Source organism: Pleurodeles waltl, chromosome 4_2 (assembly GCF_031143425.1).
Source record: "Pleurodeles waltl isolate 20211129_DDA chromosome 4_2, aPleWal1.hap1.20221129, whole genome shotgun sequence".
Taxonomy (NCBI): Eukaryota; Metazoa; Chordata; class Amphibia; order Caudata; family Salamandridae; genus Pleurodeles; species Pleurodeles waltl.
This window is the reverse complement of record NC_090443.1, coordinates 160,577,458-160,603,317: the sequence shown is the minus strand read 5'-3', so window position 1 is coordinate 160,603,317 and position 25,860 is coordinate 160,577,458. Positions and strand designations below refer to the sequence as shown.

The following is a 25,860-nucleotide window of genomic DNA, read 5'->3' as shown; positions in this document are numbered from 1 at the left end:
AGCAGGCTTTACTTCAGAGAAATGCAAAAGAGGTAATGTGAAATAAACAACACAATGTCAATCCCAAATCAATTTAGAAAAAAATAGCAAAAATACACAAAGTGTACACAAATGGTAAATATAGGTTTTGCGGGCCATTGTCTAATAATTTTTACCCAATAAGCGTAAAAAAACTGCAAAGCGCCAATCGAACCAAAGCCAACGCTTGTATAAGATAAGGAACTAGGCATGATTTCAGGCCCTCTTCAATGCAATGAAGATCAGGCAAGCTGCAACGGCGACTTCCTTCATAGGTAAGAAATCTCCTCCTGACAGGCAGTGGTCTCTCAGTAGGGCAGACAGTCATTCAGAACAGTGGTGGGCGTCATCGCATCTGTCACTGTTGCAGGCCAGCAGTCTTATGCTTAAACCTAAATGACGCTCAAAGTGTTTTTTCTGGTAGTCAACCTCCTCCATTGGGACAAGAAAGGATGCTGTAGCCACTGTCTCCCTCTCAAGACACAGTTTTGATGCCAAAATCGCCAGAATCCCCAGTTTCCAGAAGAAAACACGCACACACCAACCTTGATATGCAGAGATATTTGTGCAAACGGACAATGCATTTTGGCTTCAAATCGAAGCCTTCAGTTGGAAGCCAAAACACATTGCTTATTTACACACATAAATAATATATATTTTTTAAATTTCGTACCACAATGTATTTATGGCCAACCCTCAGCAGTACTTAGCTTTCGGACGTGCGTAATAGAGCTTGGCTGCAGGCTGTGAGACCAACCCCATGTGGGCTACCGACCCTTCGCCATACACAACCTTTGGTCATGTGCAGTGCGGGTTGGACTCAAAGTTTACCTACAGGGCAACCACCTCACCAGCGGACAACTTGCCATAGACCCCCATCCTACTATTTCTTTGTTTTCCTTTTTTTTTTGGTCCCACTGGATCACACGAGTTGGCCGTGCTAGGTGCCACGGAGACCGAGAGGATCACCCCCCAAAAAATATATTTTCTATTTAGCTCCTGGGTGGGATACTTCTGAGACCCACCGCACCCTACCAGTGCTAGAAGAACAGGGTATTCCTACACCGCCCCTTTCTATGTTTTTTAAAATGTTTGCAAGATTCGTGGATTGAGTCCTTAAGTCCTGTAACATCAGATACACATTTTTCTTCCTATTGCAGTTACCAATAACATTGTGCGGTCCCAAGGAACTCCCACTGGACCAGCTAATTAGAACTCGTGTTTTGATGTTTTTTCCTGCCAAATCTGGTGTAAATTAGCTCTGTTTAACTTTTTTTTCTGGTAGTTTAATTTTTCGTATGGAAACTGCATGGTGAAAAAAGTATGTCAGATCACACCAAAATCATCCATAAAGGAGCTGAGGTGAATTAACTTTTTTTGGATATCTTCATGAATAATTGTCAAATGTGCCAATTTATTGGCAAAACAAAAAAACGCTCTTCCTATGAAAACTCTGTCGAACTTATAAGTACACAGCACAGTATTGTCATCAATGTTGTCATTTCAGATGTATTAGATATATTATCAATGCAGCCATTGAACATTTCATAAGTGATGTAATATGTGAGGGTAGAAGCAGTGCATGGGGAGGACGTGAGTTATGGTTACTTTAGGGTAAAGTTATAGTTACTTGAGTTAACTATATCTGGTGAACTTCAGAGGTTTTGTTAGTTAAAAAACTTTATGATTTAACTGACATTTTCTAACTAATTATAACATTACTTTAACCATTGTTTTTTTCTGTGAATTTCTAAGTTTGTTAATGTAAAGAAGGACATTCTTACAATTTTACAATTCCTAACCATAATTTCATGTCAAATCTTTGTGTTTTTCCGTAAATTTCTATGTTCATTGTACCTAAAATATGATGTCCATTGTCGTGCATGGAATGGGGTTGAAAGAAGTGTGACCCACCCCAACTGTATCTTAATAGAATCAAAATTGTAACACTGAAAGCATTTCCTTTAGAAATGAACAATGTTAAAAATTGTGTCTCGGGTTGGCAGAGGTATGCCCCCTGTCCAAGTAGGGACCACATTCCTAGTCAGGGTAAGTCATAATACAACTTAAATTATCCTGTGCTCACACTTCAGTAGCTTGGCACAGAGCAGGCAGGCCTAACTTAGAAGGCAATATGTAAAGTATTTTGTGCAACGACTCATACAGTAAAATAGTGAAAACACCACGAAAGGGCTCCACACCAGTTTAGGAAAACAGATAATATTTATCTGAATAAACCAAGACCAAAACAACAAAAATCCAATATGCACAAGTCAAGATATCTCTTTTTAGAGGTTTAAGTAAGTCTTAAGCCATAGAAATAAATGGATCTATCTTTTTAGCACAAAGGGTTAGATTTACAGGAAACTAGCGCATCAGCACTGATGCGGCAGTCTTCTTGCATCACCCCTGCTCCACCTACTGATGCCATGGTTGCACTGTACTTACAATTTGGTGGACCATGGCACACGTTAGGCCATAACGTCAACATTCTTTACGCTATTGTGACGCTTTGCTGCACTAGCATCAAGCATTTTGATGCTAGTGCAGCAAAGTGCAGGGAGGCCAGTGATTTCAATGGGTGTGCCCTTTTAATGCCTGCTCTTAGCAGGAGTTAAAAATGAGGCAGTGAAATCTTGTAGATTTCAATGCACCATTTTTTCGGGCCTCCGTGTGCCGGAGCACACACTTTGCATACATTATACCTGGCACAGGCATATTGTGGTGCAAAGGGATGCAAAGTGGTGCAATGTATGCATTGCACCACTTTGTAAATCTGGCACAGCAAAATGACTTCCTAAAGCCACATTAGCATTAAAAAAATGACGCTAAAATGGTGCAAGGAGGAGCTAGGGGCTTGTAAATATGCCCAAAGTACCTGGGATGCTTCACAAATAACGACGCAGTGGGCAGAGGAGGAATCTGAAAGTAAAGCGATGTGTCAATTTTTTTCTGGACATTGGAGGTGAGGTGTTGATTCTTTCCTCGTGGGCAAGTTGAAGCATCGGTTTCCATGCATGTAGCCTTGGTTCCTTACTGCGGTGCAGGTATCATCTGCTGCCCAGGGACGATGTGTGGAAAATCCAAACTCGCTGAGATGATGAAAAAGGTGCTGCAGCGATTTTTCAGCTGCAACACAGATGCTGCGTTGATTCTGCAGGCATTGCTCTGATTTTGCAGGCGTTGCATGGATTTTCCAGCGTGGGGGATTTTCTCTCTCAGGTGACGTCTTTGATGGCCCTGCGACTTCTTAACAGGAGGCAACATCAGTCTAAGAGATAACTTTTGGGGGAGGCACAGTCCTTACAGCAGAGTCAGGAAGCAGCAGGCAGCAGGGGAACAACCAGGATAGCAGTCCTTCCAGAAAAGCAGTCCAGATGAGTCCCTTAGCAGCATGGCAGTCCTTCTGACAAAATCCAGTTGTAGGTCTAGAAGTGTCTGAATTGAGTTGGTCATTGACCCAGTATATATAGCCAAAAGTGTCTTTCAAGTGGAGGAGACTTCAAAGAGTGGTTTTGAAGTGCACCAGCTCCCCTTTCAACCCAGTCCTGTCAGCGAGGAGATCTGTAGGGAGTTATCAATCCTTTGTGTGGTCTGGCCACTAGCGTTTGAAGTGTAAGTGAGACCCCCTACACCCTTCCCGCCTAGGACGACCCAGTGGAATGCACAAGGGGAGCTGTCAACCAGCACAGACCAGACGTGGATTGGAGACAGGCTGTAAGGCACAGAGAGCAGTAAGTGAAGATAAATGCCTAATTTCTAAAAGGAGCATTTCTAAAATAGTAATGTTGAATTCAACGTCACCAGTAGGCAGGATTTCCACTACCATTCCAACTATACCAAACATGACCACAATGCCACTCCATTCAGATCAGAAATTACCACTTAAAAGTAAAGAAGGGAATTTCCGCTACTGGCCTATGAGAGGAGCAGGCTTCATAATATGGAAAAACAACTTTGGTTGTTTATCACTACTAGGCATGTTAAACTTACAAGTATATGTCCTGCCTTTTACTTACATGTCACCCTGCCCTATGGGTTACCTAGGGTCTACTTTAGAGGTGACTTATGTGTAATAACATTAAGGATTGGCAAGTACATTTAAATGTCAAGCTGAAGTGGCAGTGAAACTGCACACACAGACCTAGCAATGGCAGTCCTGAGACATGGTTGAGGGGCTACCTTAGTGGGTGGTACAATCAGTGCTGCATGCCCACTAGTAGCATTTAATTTACAGGCCCTAAGCACATCTAGTGCACTTTACTAGGGACCTATATGTACTTTAAATAAGCCAATTGGGTAGGAGGCAATGTTACCATGTATAGGAGAGCACAAGTACTTTAGCACTGATCAGCAGTGGTAAAGTGCACACAGTACTAAAACCAGCAAAAGCGACATCAGAAAAATCGAAGGAGGCAGATATAAAGTTGGGGGAGGACCACCCTAAGGCTTTCAGGTCCAACAAACAACATTTTGCCATATAATGTATGGTTAGTGTTCTAGAAAGCTAAAATGAGGTCACATTTTCTCTAAATTCTAAAATATGTTCCTCATCAATGTCAGAAAACAAGTTCTGGCATGCTAAGTGAAACTTGTACTTCTGACACAAGCACAGCCTGTCATTTGATTCCAGTGTTCCACTGCAGCTTCACCACAGACGTCTAATGAACAACTAGAGAACTGGCATTCTATGTTTATGACAAAAGTGTGGCACAACTAAACACCACTTGATGGAATCAAAGCTGTAAAACTGAATATGTACTCTACGGAGGAGGCTACAGGAAACACAATGAGATGAGATCCTTTTTGTCATAGAAATGAAGGTTGGTGGTCTAGAGAGTTCTCAAATATCTTCCCAATCCATGTCAGTAAAACATTCTGTAATGCAGAGAGAAACGTGTCCTTCCAGCATCAGCAGCAGTCTGTCAGTTACTGCCCCGGTAAGAAACTGCAGTGTCACCACAGCAGTCTGATGAATAACTACAGTGCTGACATTTTGTATTCAAGACAAAAGTGGAACACTCATGAACATCATTTTGTTGGAAAGGGAGCTGTTGAATTTAAAGTCTTTCCTGAGGTGAAGCCTGAAGTAAATGAGCACTGAGATGTTAATGCAGGTATGAAACCAGCAGGCTAAACATTTGATGGAGATATTGTTTTTTATTAATTTGAGCCATGAGGTCTTTTTAAAGGGGCTAAAAATAGTTAAAGAGAGACATATTTGCATAAGTACAGTATCATTCATTCCACATCTGTTTACTAAGTGTACCCAAACATTTTGGTATATATATATATATATATATATATATATATATATATATATATATAGTTAGATGCAGATTTTAAATGCACAAAACCATAGAAATCCATCAGTTATAGCTATACAGTTATGCAAGAACCCTACCCCCCAGTGTGCGTGGATGTTAAAAAGACGACACACACATCTATATATATATATATATACACATATTGGAAGCTTAATCACAAAATCCCACACACTTGGTGTGGATGAAGGTGAAGTCTTTATTCAGCAGATTCTAGCTCCTGCAATGCATTTTGGCAAACAGCCTTGTTCACGCACAGGGTGGCTGTGTTTGCAATACCACATATACCATTGTGCACATTAACAACATGGGTTGAAATGCGTGTATCTATCTTATCCTTTGTATTACTGGACAGTCATGATACTGATTTTGACATTTGTAGATTTGATAAAATAGATGTTAATTTGGTTCCTTTTCTCCCTACTTCGTGACTTCTAACTTAAGGAAAATGAGGACCCGCCTTTGCCAAAATTGTGTTATGATGACTATGTGATCTTGGACATTTGGTGTTTTCTTGTTGCTATTGTCCTCCTCTGTTAACTTGTTTGTTTACAGTCTTTTGTCAGGAATATGGATGACAATATGTAATGTGTATTTATTCATCTTTTTTCCCCTTCTCCCTCCCCTTTTCCTATTTTCACTTTCTTTGTTATATTTTGGTAGCCTGCCTCCCTCTATTTCTTCTTTTTTGCATTTTCGTAACAAGCTGCTACAGTTGCATTTTTAATGGAGGGTATTTTGGCCACTTGGCTTTTAACTACTGTTAGTAATACTGCTACCCCTCATTGGTGGGGACTGAATATAACTGCCTTACAGCCTTCTGGTACTTTCACTGGGACCCCATCTTAATCATACAGCATGAGTTTGCACCTATTAGTATGTGTAGCGTTTTCAAATTTTGGCATAGCATATATTTATGTATATTTTGCATCAAGTTGCCACAATTGCATTCGCAAAGGGAGTCGTTTGACACATATAATTAGTGTGAGTACTATTGCTACCACATACTGATGGGGCCTGTATTTAACTGCCTTACGGTCTTCTGGTATATTTACTGGGTCCCCATTATTATCTGTAGCCTTTTCAAACACTTTGGCATATCCTGAAAAGTATATTTATTTTCTTTAGTTTGCGCACTCGATGTTAAGCGGATTGGAGTGTTTAGTAATTTCAATACCCATGTGATTGTGTTAGTCTTTTTACCACTTTTATGTATGAGGATATTTTATGGATCAAATCTGTTTATTGGTATATGATATGTGTTAGAAATGGGGTCTTTGGTTGACAGTCAGGTTACCCCCTGTTCAAGCAAGGACCCTCACTCTAGTTAGGATAAAAGAGAATCACCCTCAGCTAACCCCTGCTTACCCCCTTGGTAGCTTGGCAGAGCAGTAGGCTTAACCTCAGAGTGCTGGGCGTAAAGTATTTGTACCAACACACACAGTAACTTAATGAAAACACTACAAAATGACACAACACCAGTTTAGAAAAATAGGAAATATTTATCTAGACAAAACAAGACCAAAACGACAAAAATCCAACATACACAAGTCAAGTTATGATTTTTTAAAGGTTTAAAATAAAAAGAGTCTTTAGGTAGTTGTAACACCACACTAGCGCTGCTAGCGTGAAAATGTACCTGGTTTGCGGCAAAAATAACCCCGCACGGGAGGTGTGCGTCGAAAATAACCCTGCACGGGTATATGCGTTGAAAACAGCTCGGCACGGCGAGGCGCGTCGAAAAAGCCAGCCACGCGACGGTCCGAAAGTCCCGCGGCGCTGGTTGCGATCTCTCAGCCTTCGTCAGCGATGCTGCGCGTCGTTTCTCCTGCTCCGGGCGTCGATTCTCCGGTCGCGTTTCCTGCGGCGTCGTTTCTCAGCTGCGGAGCCGGCGTCGCGTCGTTTTCTCAGCCGCGATCGGATTCGCGTCGATCTTTTCTCCGCACGGCGCTCGGTGCGTGTATTTTTGTCCTTAGGCTGCCAGCCTCTCCTTTCAGGGTCCCAGGAACTGGAAGGGCACCACAGAGCAGAGTAGGGGTCTCTCCAGAGACTCCAGGTGCTGGCAGGAAGAAGTCTTTGCTATCCCTGAGACTTCAACAACAGGAGGCAAGCTCTACATCAAGCCCTTGGAGATTTCTTCTTCAAGATGGAAGGCACACAAAGTCCAGTCTTTGCCCTCTTACTCAGGCAGAAGCAGCACTGCAGGAAAGCTCCACAAAGCACAGTCACAGGCAGGGCAGCACTTGTTCCTCAGCGATCAGCTCTTCTCCAGGCAGAGGTTCCCCTTGATTCCAGAAGTGTTTCTCAAGTTTGTAAGTTTGGGTGCCCTTCTTATACCCATGTTAGTCTTTGAAGTCACCTTTCTTCAAAGGGGACTCACACCTTCTTGTGAAATCCTGCCTTGCCCAGGCAAGGCCTCAGACACACACCAGGGGGCTGGAGACAGCATTGTCAGAGGCAGGCACAGTCCTTTCAGATGAGAGTGACCACTCCACCCCTCCCTCCTAGCAGAGATAGCTAATCAGGAAATGCAGATCACACCCCAGCTCCCTTTGTGTCACTGTCTGGTGTGCGGTGAAAAACAACCCAGCTGTCAAAACTGACCCAGACAGGGAATCCACAAACAAGGCAAAGTCACAGAATGGTTTAAGCAAGAAAATGCTCACTTTCTAAAAGTGGCATTTCCAAACGCACAATCTCAAAATCAACTTTACTAAAAGATGTATTTTTAAATTGTGAGTTCAGGGATCCCAAACTCCACATGTCCATCTACTCTCTAGGGGAATCTACACTTTAATCATATTTAAAGGTAGCCCCCATATTATCCTATGAGAGAGAGACAGACCTTGCAACAGTGAAAACGAAATTGGCAGTATTTCACTGTCAGGACATATAAACCACATTACTATATGTCCTACCTTATCCATACACTGCACCCTGCCCTTGGGGCTACCTAGGGCCTACCTTAGGGGTGCCTTACATGTAAGAAAAGGGAAGGTTTAGGCCTGGCAAGTGGGTACACTTGCCAAGTCGAATTTACAGTGTAAAAATACACACACAGACACTGCAGTGGCAGGTCTGAGACATGATTACAGAACTACTTATGTGGGTGGCACAACCAGTGCTGCAGGCCCACTAGTAGCATTTGATTTACAGGCCCTGGCACCTCTAGTGCACCTTACTAGGGACTTACTAGTAAATCAAATATGCCAATCATGGATAAACCAATCACATACAATTTCACACAGAGAGCATATGCACTTTAGCACTGGTTAGCAGTGGGAAAGTGCTCAGAGTTCAAAAGCCAACAGCGACAGGTCAGAAAAAAATAGGAGGCAGGAGGCAAAAAGACTGGGGATGACCCTGCATAAGCAAAAGTCCAACAATATGTGAGAACAAAATACACAGCTATGCGCCTACAACCGCATCGGCCGTCAGCAAGAAAACTGTAAAGTTTCACCTGTCACTCAAGCCAAGGAAATGACCGCCAGAGAGTGCTGTTTGACATGGGCTGACATATATAATTGTCCTTCTCGCCTCAGACATCATTATGCCAGAACAGTTATCACTTGTAGCAAGGAAACCAATCAAAAAGGGGAAGGGAGAGAACAAAGGAAGAATACAACAAAAAGAGCAAGGTAAAACAACAGAGCTCCCCATTCATCATTCAGCAGTGCCTTCCCCCCTCACTCCCCGTACACTCAGCACCCCTGTCCACCAGGCCCTTGAGCCTCATTTCACCCCGGTGCAGCCATCTTCCTCCCACGATGAGGCATCCTGCAGCAGCCTCAAAGTCTTTAAGTATGCAGGGCAAATGAGTTAGCTGAATTCAGTGAATAGAATCTGAATGAAGGGCCTCCAGAGAGCGGTCATATCTTCCGCTCCCTGTCTAGTCGCCAGTGTTAGTTTCTCCATTGCTAGGATGAACCAGAGTTTGTGAAGCCATGAGGTGTAGCTCGGAACCCTGTCTGTGCACCACAGAGCTAATATCGTCTGGTGTGCAGCATTGAGGGCAAGGGCAATCTGTAGTCCCCTCAATGAGCGGAGGGGGAAGGTAAGAGGGTTAGGCAGACCTAGGATAACATACGTCGGAAGTCTGGGAATCTCAGTGTGGAATACTCTATCTATGTCATCAAGAATGCTCTTCCAATATCTTTTCAGCTTGGGGCAGTGCCACAGCAGGTGCATGAGTGTGCCCGTGTTTCCGCAACCCCTCCAGCAGAGCCCAGGTTTAGTGGGGTCCCAAGCGTGTAACCTCGCCGGGGTATAGTACCAGTACGTGGCTAACTTATAAGCTGTTTACGCCCCGATATGTTATGAGCTGTGTGATGTGCTCTGAAGTAAATACTATCCCACTTCTCCTCTGTCAGCTCCCTCTCAACCTCTTTCTCCCACCTTTTCTGCCCTCTGGTTTTGGAAGGTGGTGAGGCCCCACGAACAAGTTTATAAATTTCCGATATCACCTGCTTGTCATCTTTCTTTGCCAGGAGCCATTTCTCGAAAGGCGTGAGTGTTCTAGCAACGAAGGGCCTGACCGTCGGTTGGAGTACCCAGTGTCTGACTTGATAGTACGTCAGTCAGTCTGCTTCCATAAGTCCGTATGTCTCTCTCAGCTGATGAAAGGGGATAATTCCATCTGGATTGAATAGACTCCCTACCCTTCTACAACCTCTCTCATACAAACGGTGAAAGGGCTCTGACTGCAAGCCATGGGTGAAGTTGGGATTCGCACAAATCGGCATCATGGGAGAGGGGAAGGTCGTCAAACCGTGTCTTGTCGCCACCGTGCCCCACATCCGGAGAGTCGCGCCAGTGATCGGTGAGGAATATAGCCCCTTCGCTCTGTGTCTGCGTCATAGACAGTGCCCCTTCCAGATATGGGACCCAGCAACCGCCTGGTCCATGAAGCGCCAGTGCTTCTCAGTTAGCGGACGGCTCCACTCCAGCATAAAGTGCAGCTGGGCCGCTTGGTGATACCTCAACAGGCAAGGAACTGCCAGCACCCCTCCTCCTTAGGACGGTATAATGTGTGACGTAATATGTGCGCGGGCTTCTTATCCCATAAAAATTTCAAGATCGCTGTCTGAAGTGTAGTTATGGTGTTTGCCAGTGGAGTCAGAGGAAGTGTCCTCTGACACATAGAGTATGCGCGGCAAGATTGTCATTTTGATTGCAGCCACCCTACCGACCCATGATAGTTTGTGCTTCCCCCACATCTCTAAGTCTTTCAGTATCTCCCTTGAGAGAGAAGCATAGTTCATGCGAGCCGTCTTTGCAGCTGCCGTTGCTAAAGCAATGCCTAGGTACGGGACATGTGATGTTGTCCATATAAAAGGGTATCTGGAACGGAGTTCCTCCTCGTGCTCAAGGAGGACCGACAAGTTTAGGACTTGCAATTTCTATGTGTTCACTTTAAACCCGGCGGCCATACTAAAAGTGCATAAGGCGTCCATGAGCGCCGGGAGCGAGACCATAGGTTCTGCCAGTGTAAGAATCACATCGTCGGTGTATAAGCCGATGAGGTGGTGGTCACCTCCAAATTTAATGCCAGTAATACGGGGATCATCGCGAAGTCGCTGTGCCAGAGGCTCCATGTAAAGAGCAAATAAAAGCGGGAAGAGTGGACACCCCTGTCTCGTTCCTCGTCTAATCGGGAATGGCAACGTCAATGTCCCGTTGACTCGGACTGCTGCCTTGGGCTCTTGATAAATGCATTTTATCCAGCCCAACCCCGAAGCGCTACAATACCCAGAAGAGGTAGGGCCAATGCACCCTGTTGAACGCTTTCTCTGCATCAATGGTGAGGAGGAGTGCCTCCTTGTGCGATCTGTCTGTTTTGTCTATTAAGTGTCAGAGCCGTTTCGTGTTGTCTCCACACTGTCATTGGGATATGAAGCCCGCTTGATCCGGGTCGATAAGCCCAGGTTTGTAGGGATTGAGACGCTGTGCTAGGATACCCGTGAATAGCTTGGCATCTATGTTTAGGAGTGAAATGGGTCGATATGAACCACAATCCTCCATGCTCTTCCCATTTTTTTGAATGACCGTGATGGTGGCCTACAGCATGCTGGGTGTGAGGGCCTTGGTCTCTAGGAAAGAGTTGAAGAGCCGTGTGAGGATTGGGGCCAATTCTGAACAGAAGGTTTTATAAAAAAGCGAAGTGTAGCCGTCCGGGACAGGCAACTTCCAGACCGTAAGATGGGAGATAGCCGAAATCACCTCCTCTATCCTTATGGGTTGCTCAAGGCAGGCTACGTCCCGCTCACAGAGTGGTGTGACTACACAGTCCGTGAGGTAGGAAGATGGGTCAGGGCCAGTCGCTGGGTCAGATGCATATAGCTCTCTGTAAAAGTCCGCAAAGGCCTCAGCTATTTGCACATCCATTCGTGCCTCACCCAGGGAGGGGGAACGCACCATCTTTATGGCGTTGGCAGACCGCTGAGCCCTTAGTTTATGTGCCAAACGTTTCCCACAGCGATTACCCCCTATATAGATTTTGTTTTTGAGCCGGGTTACAGCATACTCCGCCCGATCCCAGTCCAGTCTTTTTAGTTGTAGGTGCGCTTTCTCTAATTCCCTCCAAACTCTGGGAGTACCAGTATGTTTGTGGGAGCGCTCCAGAGCAGCCACTCTCTGCTCCAACACCGCTCTCTGGTCTCTCCGGGATTTGTTTTCTTTGGCCAAGAGTGAGATCACCTCCCTGCGTATGACTACCTTCAGCACCTCCCAAAGTGTCTCTAGGCTAGTCAGCCCATTATCACTGTGACTAATATAGTCCAGCATCGCTTGTCGCAGCGCCTCCACCGCAACCCGGGACTGTAGTATCGTGTCTCGAATGCGCCATCCCGGGGCCCGGGCTCGGCCACAGTCGAAGCGAGCCACCAAGGTTATAGGGGCATGGTCTGTTAGAGCCCTGGGCTCAATCGTGGTGTCCCTGACTCAGAAGTGGAACGCTGAAGAGGCCAGGAAATAGTCTATGCGTGTGTACGTTTTTGAGGACGCTGAGAAAAACGAATAGTCTCGGAGATTCGGGTGTGCTGTCCGCCAGATATCGTTGAGGTCACAATCTGCCAGCCACTGTCGCCCAGCGGGGGTCAGAGCCCCAGTCTGCCCATATCGGTGTCCTGATCGATCAAGATCATTATCCATGACAAGATTAAAGTCCCCACCCACAAGTATAGCCCTGTCCGGGGTTGTGAGCATCGCAGATAAAGCCTACCTCATGAATATTTCTTGTTGAGTGTTAGGTGCGTATATCGTTGCAATTGTGAAATGGAATGACTCTATGCACATTCTGAAGGCCTGGAACCTACCCTTAACCTCATGTATCATAGCAATGACCTCCCTCTGGAAAGCTTTTGATATCAAAATTGCCACCCCGTGTTTCGAAGGGGCATAAGACCAGTACTGCCGGGGGAACTATTTGGAACGCATACGATATGTGTCTTTGGCCAGCAGGTGCGTCTCCTGTAACAAGCAAATGTGACTCTCAGAGCGCTCTAAAGCAGAGAGAACCGCTAACCTTTTCGAGGGATTATTAAGGCCCCGGACATTCAGGCTTAGGCATTTAAGTGTCAAGTGTAGGTAAGTGGTCAGAAAGCCGTAGTAGATGGCCTCTACAGGGAGGCAGTGGTCAGAAATAGCCCTGGGATAGGCGACCACACAGGAGCATGGGGGTCTTAACAATAGAATTAGTTCCTGTAGCGGGAGCATATTGTAACATAACAAAAGGGCACAACAGGTGCACATCAATCACAGTCAAGTCCTCAATAGGATTCCAAAAAGAGGCTAAGTCCTAGACAGGGGTCGGCAGCACCTTAAAAAGGCCTACTCATGATATCCAGAGTCCCCGCCGCCCAGGCCCTGTTCCAATGTCTTCACTCCTCGCTCCTGGAACGGCCTCGGGCCACATCAACATCTTACGGGAGCTATCCGCATCTATGAACTGATCCCAGCAGTAAGACTATTAAGTACAGATTGTCTCTCAAGCGCTCTTTCAGTAGATGACGGCCGCAGCGGTTTCCGTTTATTTTATTTTCGTTGCCATCTCGGTCGGTTCTCGGGAGGAGCCTCCTCCTGGGGCCCAGTCCGTTATTCTGTCTCCTCTATATTTAATATTGGACGAGCCTCCTGCAGTGATTTCACCTGTCTCATCTGGTCCCCCCACCGGAACACGAGTCGAAAAGGGTGGCCCCAGGTGTAAGGCGTAGAGTTTGCCTGGAGGTGTTCTGTAATGGGCTTAAGTTCTCTTCGTCTCTGCAAGGTCAGCAGCGAGAGGTCCTGATAGAGCTGTAGATTGTGCCCCCTAAACTGGACCTGAGGCACATTTCACACCGTCTGAAGGATATCTTCTTTTGTCATAAAATTGTGTATGCACGCTAAGATATCAGGAGGGCGCGCTCCAGCCCCCCGCCAGCCTACTCTGTGGACCAGATCCAATGTTATCTCCTGCTTGCTTCCCAGGCCGAGGAGGGAGTGAAATAAAGCTGTGACAAACTCACTGATGTCCTCTCCTTCCGCCTCAAGAGGAACTCATCTAATGCGTATATTATGGCGTCTGGAGCGATCTTCCAAGTCCTCGGTCACGATCTGCAGTTGCTCCTGTTGTTCGCGCAGACGGAGAACTTCCTGTTGCAATTGTTCGACTTCTTCTCCCCTGGAAATCTCGTTGTCCTCCATACTCGACACTCTTTCCCCTAACGAGATGATGTCCGCGTGCAGGTCCCGCATATCCTGGGAAATATTTTTTCGCAGCTCCTGCACATCCATCCTCAGAGAGTCGAACAAGGAGGTAAGGAAGCCCTTCGTAACCGGGGCCCCTCCGTCATCTTCTGCATCGCCCTTTTCTCCAGGCCCTCTCACCTGGGCAGCTGCCTCAGGGGGCTTGCTCTGCGGGGGGTGCGATCTCATCAGCATCTCCCTGACCGACTGATCCCTCTTAGGTTTGGAGGACCCCATTAGTAATCTGAACTACGGCCAGGACCACCCGGCCCCCCTCTAATAAAGGCAGCGCCTGATGGCTCCTCTATCACTCCGCCGCGGACCGGTTCGCCCCGCCAGGCCTTTATCTTCTGCTGGAGCGCCACACTCCCCCCACGGGCACCGGGCCTGTCTCTTCAGGGAATGGCAGGGCCCTACCACTTCTGTCCTCACACTCCTGGCCTGCCGGGCCCTCCCGGAGTGTCCAGGCCCTTCATGGGACAGTGGCCAGTGCCACGCAACACCACCGTGTGCCTCGGCCTCACCGCGGGCCGAGCAGTTCCCACCGAGTCACCCGCTGTCGCGTCACTCCTCCCACCTCAGGGCCACTGGTCTTCTGGTTCCGTAGGGGGCAGGGGGGACCCAGCCTCTCCCCCCTCGTCCATCCAAGGCCCCACCGGGCCGCCCCTGGTGCCACAAGACTCGCACCGGGCCGGGGGGCCGAAGCCGTGCACCGCCACTGCTCTCCATCTGCCCCTCCCCCCCAGCCCTGTACCTCCGTGGCTCGGTATTTCCTGCTGTGCTTCTCCCGTCAGCCGCTCCTGTCACCGGCGCCACTAGGCCCGGGATCAGCCGTCCGTTCCTCCGGTTGCTCAGCCGGGGGCCGCAAATCCAGGCCCGCAGCCCACACCGACCGCGTGCGCCCCAGGCTCCACCAGCGGCCCGAACCGGCCAACTCAAACGGCCGGTCCGCCTCTTACCAGGGTGCTCCGTGTGGCCCCTGGATCTCCACAGCGCCGCCCAAACACTAGGGAACGCTCTAGACGACGGGGCCCGGGACCGATGTGCTGCTGTTTAGGCCCGGGCGGCGGAGCTCACGAGAACACGTCCGCTCACGCCGCCATCATGGCCATGCCCCATGAGGACATTTTAGAAGGAACTTGGGCACTGTATAGTGATGTTATGGCTTTGACATGGTCGAAACCAATTTTAAATAACTTTCACCGGCGACATATACTGAAGTGTGGGTTTTTCCATCTTTTCGATGCAACGCTTGGAATCTGGCAAAGTTTAAATGGGTCCTGCACCTTCTGCCCAGCACCAGTCCCCACAGGTGGAAGCAGTTGGAGAAACAGCAGGGACGCGTTGGTGTATATAGGAAAAACAAATGTTACAGTGACCTTTTTGTTTGGTTAAGTGCTAAGACCTTATAAAACTCATACAAAGTATTAACGTAACTGTCATTAACTGAAAAAAACAATTAAAATGATGCTATAATTAAGTGCCGGAATGTGATATAAGCTAGCATTAAAAATCCCAACAAAATACTGAAATATGCTGTTATAATTTAGTAAACTAACTATAATTAGTGCCACCATCATCCACTGATCACACCTCACATATTGCATTACTCATGACAGAATAAGTTACATCATTGATAATATCGCAACAACTCAGTCATCACCTCCAGCCAATACCTGTAAGCAATCCACCTAAGGACTTGCACTCATTGCCTAGTTTCTGGCAAGGCGCTGTCCCAAGCCTCTGAGAGCATCAAGCCCCCAGTGCACACAATGTCAGCTATAAGTAGGACAATGTTGCTACAGAGCTTATCCTGTTGCCAGGAAATTTACCCACCCCTCCACAAGTGAAAATGTGCACCATGCACAGACTTGGACATACATCTTGGAGGTTGTCTTCTGAGCCTGGTGGCACACTAGACTCTGCATCCAACATACAATAAGAGCTGGGCTGTAGTATTGCCCTATGGCCAGACACTGCACCAACCATCCACATCTGGCCAACCCTCGCTCTGCATGACCTTTCGCCCCCTTTGGCCTGGCCCTTCAACAACCCTGCCAAGTCCCCATAATACCCTACTTGCTTAGTGTTGGACCTCACCTGTGTTCATGGATATCCCTAAAGTTTTGCCTTCTTCCTCTAATTCTGACCTGTTGTTGTCGGCTCTAGGACTTTGAGCACTTTATCACTTGCTGATCAGTGCTAAAGTGCAGGTGCTCTCCCTTCTAAAGTTGGTATGATTGGCGTATTAATTTCACATTTAATTTACCTTACCTGTAAGTCCCTTTTACAGTGGTATCCCTATACCCAGGGCCTTCAAAATTAAATGCTACTAGTTGGCCTGCAGAGCTGCTGGCGCCACCCACAGAAGTAGCCTTTCAAACCTGTCTCAGGCCTACTAGCGCAGGTTCTGCATGCGCAGTTTACTGCCACAGGGGCCTGGCATCTAAAATTACATGTCAGGCCCAGAACTCCCTTTTTACTACATGTACGTCACCCCTAAGGTAGGCCCTAGCTAGAACTATGGAAAAGGTGGTATGTATGTCAAAGGCATGACATGTGCCTGGTTTTGTGGATCATTATCATTATAGAAATGCCACTTCTAAAAACTGAGCATTTGTCTGTACTTATGACGCTGGTGTTTTGCAGCTTGACTCCAATCCACGTCTGGGGCAGAGTGACAGCTGGGCTTTGTGCATAATTTTCAGACAGCCTGCAGACAGGGAGGATGGAGGTATCACAGAGGTGCATCTGTAAAGGATGTGCCAAGGCCTCACAAAAAGGGCTTGGTTACCCCAAATGATGTCTGGAGCCTGTGCTGGAGGGTGGAGGGGACACTCCCAGAACCAGTTGCAACTGGTTGTAACCCGTTCTCCCCCACTTTGTGAGTGCTTTGCAAATCTGAGTACATCAGGAACCACCTTGGACTGCTGCTGCTGTGCTGACTTGTGACCTGCTGGGTCACTAGGAGAAACTGCATCCCCCTTGTGCTTGCCTGTTGTTCAGCCCTGCCGCCCTGTGCTTCACTTGTGTCCCCAGGAGATGGGTGCTGTGGCTCCTGCCCCCTGCAACCTTTTGCTTGTCAGCGCAAAGGAGCGCTGCTTTGTTTCCCCTTAGCAGCTTGAGAGCACTCTTCATTTTCATTGTTTGGCACCTTGAGAGCGCTCCTGCTGTTAATTCTTTAGCACGTTTTCTAAATCCTGTCACTGGGGGAAATCACCACAGCGACCCTGGCAGGCTGTGTCTCAAAGTGCATCTGAAACGCGATGTCCTTGGGACCCCCAGGGCATAGCGAAGTGAAGACAGGAGTAAATGTGCTGCTTACGGTGCCGCCGGGGAGACAAGCATGAAGAGCAGTGCCCACGGGGCACCAGCAAGCCCTCATTTTGGCAAGGATTCACACTGCAGCCTGGGAGGACTGCAGAGAGGCTCACGCACCACTTCGGGTGCGGGCGCATTGCGAGCAGGGTGAAAGTCTCATCGGAGGCCGCCCGCTCCACTGGACCCCATCCAGTTGGTGTGTATCGTGGGTGGGGTGGAAGCCTCATTGGAGGCCCCATGTGCCACCGGGCCCCTTTATTGGTCAAGAGGGGGCCCGTTACCACTGCGCCCCCGCAATGGTTCAGAGATCGTGGGTGGGGTGGAAGCCTCATCAGAGGTCCCCTGCTTCATCAGGCCCCCTATTTCTGTTGTGAGGCTTGTGGGCGAACGGGAAACCTCAACAGAGTCACCCGTTCCTGCTAGGCCCCCCTCCTCAGGCTTTGTGGCTCACAGGCAGGGTGGTGACCTCGCCGGAGGGCCCCCGTCCCGCTGTGCCCCTACCGGGTGCAGAAAACAGAGCAGAGGAGCTCAGAGAGTGGGGACGCAGGCGTCCCCGTTTTTGCCCATCTCATTTTTACACCCAGTGCGGAGGACAGGTCACACTCACTGGCTCTGGTGAAAATGTTGCAAAACGATCTGTGCTTTCCTGATGTTGGGCATATTGTATCAAGGGTATTCATGATGTCGTGGTTGCAATCATGAGATTGTTTTCCTATGTGCTAATACCATGAGCTTGCCTAATGTTTCCTTTTCCTGGGCAGTCCTGACATTGTTTGGCATTTCTGCTAATGTGTTTTTGTGACATATCATGTGTTCTCTGATGTTTTTGTTATGGGCATGTATGAGTTGTGTTTGTTCTAATGATGTTGTGTACAATACAGTTTAATTTTATATAACTTGGTGTTGTGTTTCCTTTGTGGTGGGGATAGTGTGTCCCTTGTGTTGTGTGTATTGTGCAAACACTTTACACATTGCCCTGGGGATAAGCCTGAATGCTCGTGCCAAGCTGCCATGGGGGTGAGCAAGGGTTATCTTGGGTGTGTAACTCCCTTGCCCTGACTAGAGAACGTGGGCTCTGCCTGTCTTAGGTGCATACCCTAGCCAACCAGAAACCCAATTTCTAACACTCAGCCTTCAGCCCTTCACAACAATAGTTGACCAAAGAGTCTATTGTTTAATGATGTCAGCAGCCAGCATGGTCCCCATGTCCTAATGGTTAAAAAGAACGCGAACATGAGGCAGCAGGGTTGAGCAAACCAAGACCCCTTGTGTGTGTGACTGCCAGAGAGCGCCCCTTATCATTTAACCTTTATAAAAATATATTGATTTGATCCAGGTCTAGCAGCACAAGTTCACCAGTTTTGGGCCTGTAGGTGCCAACAATCCATGGCATGCTTCTCCTATTTGCAAAGCTTTGTGCAGAAGGAGCCAGTCGTTCACAGAAGATGTTGCACCATGCATTATGGGGTTTGCTGCAAACAAAGGGTCAGACTTAGGGTCCAGGTGGACACCACACTACATATGTTCAAAGGCTGTGTGCAATGGGTGCTGTCTGCCTATGGGTGGTGGTGTGGGGAGCCTGCCCAGAAGTCAGCCAGGTAGTCCACGCTCACTGCCCAAGACTAAAGGCCATGAACAGAGGGAACTGACTGTCCTGCAAACAGTAGGACAAAGGGCCTGGCTATTTGCCAGGCCCTTCAGCCTACCTGCACTGCAGATGTCAATATCACGGCAGCATCCTCAGTAGGTCTTTTTTACCTCTAATGATCTTCTAGTTTTATGGGATGATAATACTGCCTCAACAGACTGGTTCTTTACTAAACTTCAGATTTTGATGTCTAGCATCGGCTTTGTTTTTTTCCCATGTGCAGAGGTGGTTGACCACCCCTATGGGAAGGAGCATAGGTCCAGGTCAGGGCCCAGGCCCTCTGGCCAATCCCTATGATGCACTGGCAAAGACCATGGTGTGTTTTATGCATAAGTATGAATTGGGTACATTGTTTGAGGGTGCTAAGGAGCATCCTATATCCTTCTGCTGTCAAATGTGCTCCATCTCCTTGGAAAATTCCAAGTATGTCAAACCGGACAAAACTGTTGTAGATCGTTGCCATGCCAAGGTCCCAGAGGTATGTGGAAATCACTTTGTTGACATGTTTCCGGGATTTGTTTAATTGAGGAGAAAAATGGTTGGACCATTTCTACTTTTGCTTTCAACAGACATTATATGATGCAAAGGCACTGTAGGGGAAGAAATGCATTATATTTTCCATTTCATATAAAATGATAAAGCAACACCAGTAACTGTGTCTAAATTGTTCCCTTCACCATGCACAGTCAGCTGGTTGTTCACATCTCAATTTGCTTTCCAATAAAGGTAGATGTTGATGCAATTTAACTCCACAAATGCCAGTCAATGTATTGGTCAATTTAGGCAATCCCAAATCCTTGTCAAATCCACCAGATCTAGCATACTGATATGCCCAGTGGACAAAGGAACAACCAACTACATGACAATGGACAATGCAGGGTCCTTGTACACTTCAGAGAATGAGGTGCACAATGTGGAATCTTCATCAACAAGAAGTGATTTGAGAATAAAAACATGATTGTTGACCGCTGTCTGTGAAATACAGCACAAAGTTAGGCTGGAGTCCAAATTCATTAGGAATTCTAACACTTTAAACCCTACAGATCTTAATTAAGATAAGGAGCTGTTGATGCATTTAAGCTACATTTTTATATTACCCAGTTTATTGTTTAACTATTCTTAGTAGGAACCTAACTGCTCTGTTTAGGTGTTTATTTGCTTATTGTGGAGATGTATCTAGAAAGTAAAATTACACTTTGAAAAAGTTGTGTTATGTAAAGAGAGAAAAAGTGACACTCACATCTATTTTTTAACATTATTTTGCGTTTGTGTTTTTAATGCAATTATGAATTGACTGTTTCAGCAAAGCATTGATGGAACAGAGTTAAGATATATCTTTAGCTTCTTACATTTAATTTGTATATTTTCCGTTGTACTAATTTATTTTGTAATATTTTTGTATTTATTTAATGTTGATTTTTTTTCACCTGGGTTAAACCGGGTTAAATTAGAGGTTTACAATGTTTCTGATCACCGACAGGGGCAAGGATTTCTATGTAATTCAAATCAATGTAATGGAATTTTGATGTACTCCTATCACAAATATTCACGATTTTCAATATTGCCAGCATTTTTCAAATTCTGCTGTATGATGTCTAGCAATCTCAGAATCCACAGGCTATAGAACTGTAGTCTGCTGTAACAAGACTCAGCTAGATACACATTGACTATGTATTAAGTTGCCCACTAAGGCTTTACCATAATTATTAACAGTTTTAACAAATGAGCCATTTATAGATTTTGTGAGAATGAATTTGTATTTGCCGGCATATTATTGAGGAGCTGCATTGCACATTGCCTACTAAGGTCATAGGTTAAATGGCATACCAGGAAAAACATTGTGTGAGATTCCAAAGAGGAGTGCCCTACTATGAACTATCATTAATGACATGCCAGTAAGAATTGTTGCTTTTTATTTGGCAAACTTTCAATTTAATTTTCAAATTTGCATTTACATTTGTGTTAATATCAGTATAAATATGCCAAAATACATTTTCTTTCTGTATTTTAAGATGACACCTGTGTTGACTCTTACTGATCATACCAGCATATGTGTAGTCCTATCTAACTGTTATGTACTGTTTTAAATGAATTTAGGGTGTTAAACTCTTCGACCCATGATCCAGGAAAGTCTTCTCCCAATGTGTAAAGAGTGGTTGTTGCCAATAAACATGACCGTTACCACCTGAAGCTACGTGTGCCCTTTTTCTTTTCCAAAGTCAAGGATTTGCTGCAGTGGGGGTTGACTTTATGCATGGTAATAACATTTTACTTATGTTACCAAAAAAACTAGAAATTCCCTAAAAAAAGAAAGATTGAAGTAAAGTTGTAGTTTGGTGAAATAAAAAGATCTTTTATGTTTTAAAAAAAACTTTAGAAATTCACTGAAAAACCCCAAGGGTTAAAATAGCATTATAGTCAGGTGAATATGTCAGTGATATCATTAATGCCTTGAACTAAAAGAGCTAACTATAACTTGTGTTGTTGCAATGCACTGTTTATACCTTCACTTATCACATCACTCAAGACATGTTCTATGACATTATTTATGACATAATTTATGATATCTCAAATGACATAATTGATGACATCACTGATTACATTATCCAATGAGTGTGTTGGATTGTTTTATAATTTACATAGTGGCATGTAGATATAATAACTTTCGTTTCTACCTAATTTTGTACAGCTTGTGTCCAGCTAATTGGTGTAAGTGTTTACAAAACAAATATGCTCCTAATGCATTTTAGGTCTGTAGAGTATTGAACACATTATAAATATGTACACTGAAGAGCAACTCTGTGTGCAGGTGACAGTTGACAACTTGTGTTAAGCATGTTACACATATGTTTACATATTAAATACTAAGCATTGTAAGCAGCCTTGAGTTATTACACAGAATCGTCACAGCATAACAATTTCAACATGACACAGAAGACTGTGTGCACCAGGTACTAACCTATGTAAATTTGCTTCTTTGCTTCAGAACATGAGCTATCTGCAACGTTTTCACCACGGTATGAAGGCTGCAGGTAGCATAATCTTTAGCACCTTCACACTTTTGTTATTTTAAGCGAAATAGTGTTATTCAAATGTATTGCATAGAGTGTACAATGTTCTTAGTAGATACTTGTTAATACTCTGTGGTGTATTTCTCATGGGAGTTTCACTGCCTGCAAAGTGTGGTACAGAGTAAACTCTCTCCCTAGAGTAAACAGTTTGTTTACAGTAAACCCTTTTCTACTCATATCAACTTCATTTCTCTATGTAGGTTCGGTCTCTGTGAGGAGTTTGATATAGATAAAAGCTGTCCATAGTAGAGCATTTATTTTGGAACAGATATTGAGTATCTTGAGGAACGTGGCTCTCTCTGAACAGTTGTATACATATTGTAGGGTTTTCCATATATCTGTGATTGATTGTTAATTTGAACTAGGCTACCCATGAAGTATTTGGCATAGGGCCAATATTGCACATAAAACATAATTGCTATACCTAAGGGAGTTCTATCTGTGATGGCATTAATGATGCTTCATATTATTCTACACCATTTTGTACTTACTTTCAACCCTCTAATGCCATATTAGCCATACACATTAATGTGTACAAAAGAAGCTTGGATGATGTTATCAGTCATGCTATCAGTAACATAATCAATGATGTCATTTGAGATGTAATCAGCGATGTCATAAATGATGTCATAGAGCACGTCATGATTGATGTAATATGTGGCCTCATAAGCAGTGCATGGCGGGGGCACAAGTTATAGTTAGTTCTGCTAACTATAACTGGTGAATGTCTGTGGTTGTTTGAGTTCAAAATGTCAATGCTTTCACTGACATAATAATTTAGCTATAATGTTAATTTAACTTGTGTTTTTCAGTGAATTTCTAAGGGTTCTTTTAAACAAAAAGAGATCTATTTATCACACCAAACTATAACATTACTTTAACCTTTGGTTTTGTCTAATGCACACTCTACACTATAGCTACATAAAGGACCACAAAGTAATGTTTCCAGTGACCTTGTGTGCATGTAACTTCGGCAATGTAATTTTTTCTTTAGTGTCTTCATCCAGCAATCAGTGACACCATGAATTATTGTATAGCGAAGACGATGAGACTACAAAGAGTTGAATCTCCACCAAACAACTGTACTTTCTCTTAGTTATATAGTGCTTCTTTGTTTGTTGGAGACGTAGTTATATCCCTCTACATCAAGAACGTGCCATCAGAATCAACAGGAAATGCTCTGGGGTCACTTTGGTAAGTTGAGCTGTCCATCAGCCTGGAAAATGGCAGGAACTTAATTGTGTACTACTAACCTAGAAGGGGCAGGGTCAAGCTTGTAGGTGATTTTGGGCATTTGCATAGTCAGTAGTAATTAAAAGGGAGAACCATAGGCTCTGCTCTCAGACTAGGAGACGAAAAGCAAGAAAACCACTTATCTCGGACAGTCACTACAAAAGAGATTGTGCTTCAGTAAATCAACAATGCATTCAACTCCATTGAGGATTTCAGATCGTTTTTCATCATGCAATTGTAGAGAAAACACACATGCTTGCCTTGGCCAAGAGCAAGAAGTTAGGATGAATTGTCCAGAAAGGGAGCTCAAGTAGGGCACCTGCTATTTCTATATTTGTAAGTGCTTCTCTTTGAGGTCTAATTTAAGTGAAATGAGCATCATGACCAGAATGGCACCTCGCCTATGTATTTATCCAAGAAGAGTTCACAGTTTTGTACAAAATGTCCACCTAACTAGAGTACTTTCTACTGGTTAAGTCTACTGGGTAAGTGCTACCTCATTGGATGAATGTATAGTGCCTATTCTTCACTACAATGTGAATGTTCCTTGAGCATCTTCATACAGAAATCAGTCACATGAATAAATACTTATGTTCTTCGCCTTGACATACTTAACCACAGCTCGTTTGATAGTAGCACAGGTCCCTTGACATTACCCTATATGTACTCATCCTTTACTTCCTTGACCTCTTGCTCGGCTGCCGCCCCTCCCTCTAGTACAAGTTATACTAACATACCATGTGAGTTACCTTGTCATTCTTCCCAAAGGTTTCACTAGCTGTACCTGTTTATTTCACAATTCATGTTCCCTCTTCACAATGTCCCTGGACTCTATACAAAGTGTGTATGCTTAATTTTATTGCAATATCCTGTTCTGTCTTTGCCTTTTCTTAGCCATGCTATGACTTTCTCTCCGCGAGTACGGAGCACTGTTATTCCGTCTATGTTTTACAAATTGAATGAAAACAAATACATTTTAAAAAGTGATATTGTATGCTCCCATTTTCTGCTTAGTTGGTTTCTAAAACTTTGAACGAGCAAAACTCTACTGCAGATGCATTAACTTTTGGACTATAATTGCCACACAGAATGACACAAAACGATTACTGAAACATCCACCCACCCAGTGGGAGATAGCTGCCTGTAGAGAGTGAGACACAGGCCTGGCCGGGGGCAGGCTCTCCATCCAGCCCTTGCTGCGCATGGTTACAGATCATGGGCATTTCGGGTTTGCTGTCTGCTGAGGAAGGAATGCTGGTGCTCACTGTTGGATTAGATGAGCAGCTGTGTTTGCCACTTATTGAGGGTGGGTTGCTCCTGCAAAATACCCCAGTTGCACAAGGCATGTGGCCATGCAGGGTGGTGTTTGTCTGCCCCCAGGAGTAGGGTGTCACAAGCCAAGCCTCTACAGACAATTGTCACTGCACAAAGCCACAGGCTCTGCACTGTGGGGTTTGCTGACTCTGGAAGCTCCTTTGTTTTTACAGCATGCCCAGTTGTGTATGACTGAAAACCCAGGGGGCCAGGCCTTGTGTGTAGGTTGAGTAGAAGGGATGGCCACTTGGAGAATAGGTTGCTCCTGCAGCACACCTCCATTTGGCTGTCTGCAGAGGATGGGGCTCAAGGCCTGGCTTTACACCAAGCCCCGAGGGGAACCCACGCTGTGCAATCCAAAGGACATGTACAGCAGGGGTTGCCATCATGGCAGGTCACAAGCCAGGGTCTCCTGACTTGACCAGCTGTGCATGGCCAAAGCTGTGGACAGTGAAGGCTCTTAATACACAATGGGTTGAGTGCAGGGTGTAGCTGGGCATCACTCAATGTGCATTGCCATAGGCCACGTTCATAAGAGAGTGTCAGCCCACAGTGGGATGAGTGCAGTGCCTGGCTGGAGATCATGCCCTTTTGGCAACTTGCATAGTACAATCATTCTCATTCACATGCTTGGTTTAATTTAATCTGCCATTGACTCTGTAACACAAAGTTTATTTTGTCCATCTTTCTCACGTACACCACTTGCATTGACACTCATTTGTAATAAGTGACATTCAAAATTAATAGCATACTGTTTAATCTTTCTTCAAACCATTGAAGTTGTTTCTAAAAACACCCTTGTTTGTTTTCATAAAAAGAGTTTTTAGAATTAAAATACAACTTCAACTGTAAAATAGAGTAAAGATATTGGCTCTCATTACAAACCTGGCGGTCTTTGACTGCCAGGGCTTTTTTGTCAGAAGCACTGCCAACAGGCTGGCAGTGCTTCCCTGGGAATTACGACCGCTGCGGTCACACCGCCGGGACCTGCAGTTTCCCACCACTTTTGTCCCGGCGGTTTAAATCCCCCATGCCCAGGGGATTACGAGTCCCCCTCCCGCCAGCCTTTTAATGGCAGTTTGAACCGCCATGAAAATGCTGGCGGAAAGGGGAGTCACAGGGCCCCCTGCCACAGCCCCATGCAGCTTTTCACTGTCTGCATAGCAGGCAGTGAAAAGCGCGATGGGTGCAACTGCACCTGTCGCACAGC

The 25,860-nt window shown here is 45.4% G+C and overlaps 1 protein-coding gene across 2 annotated transcripts in view; it reads right to left on the bottom strand.

The window, feature by feature from the left end:
• The window catches only part of NCKAP1L (NCK associated protein 1 like), a 1,641,522-nt gene that overhangs the window by 1,046,182 nt on the left and 569,480 nt on the right, over positions 1 to 25,860 (bottom strand). The window lies entirely within an intron of this gene.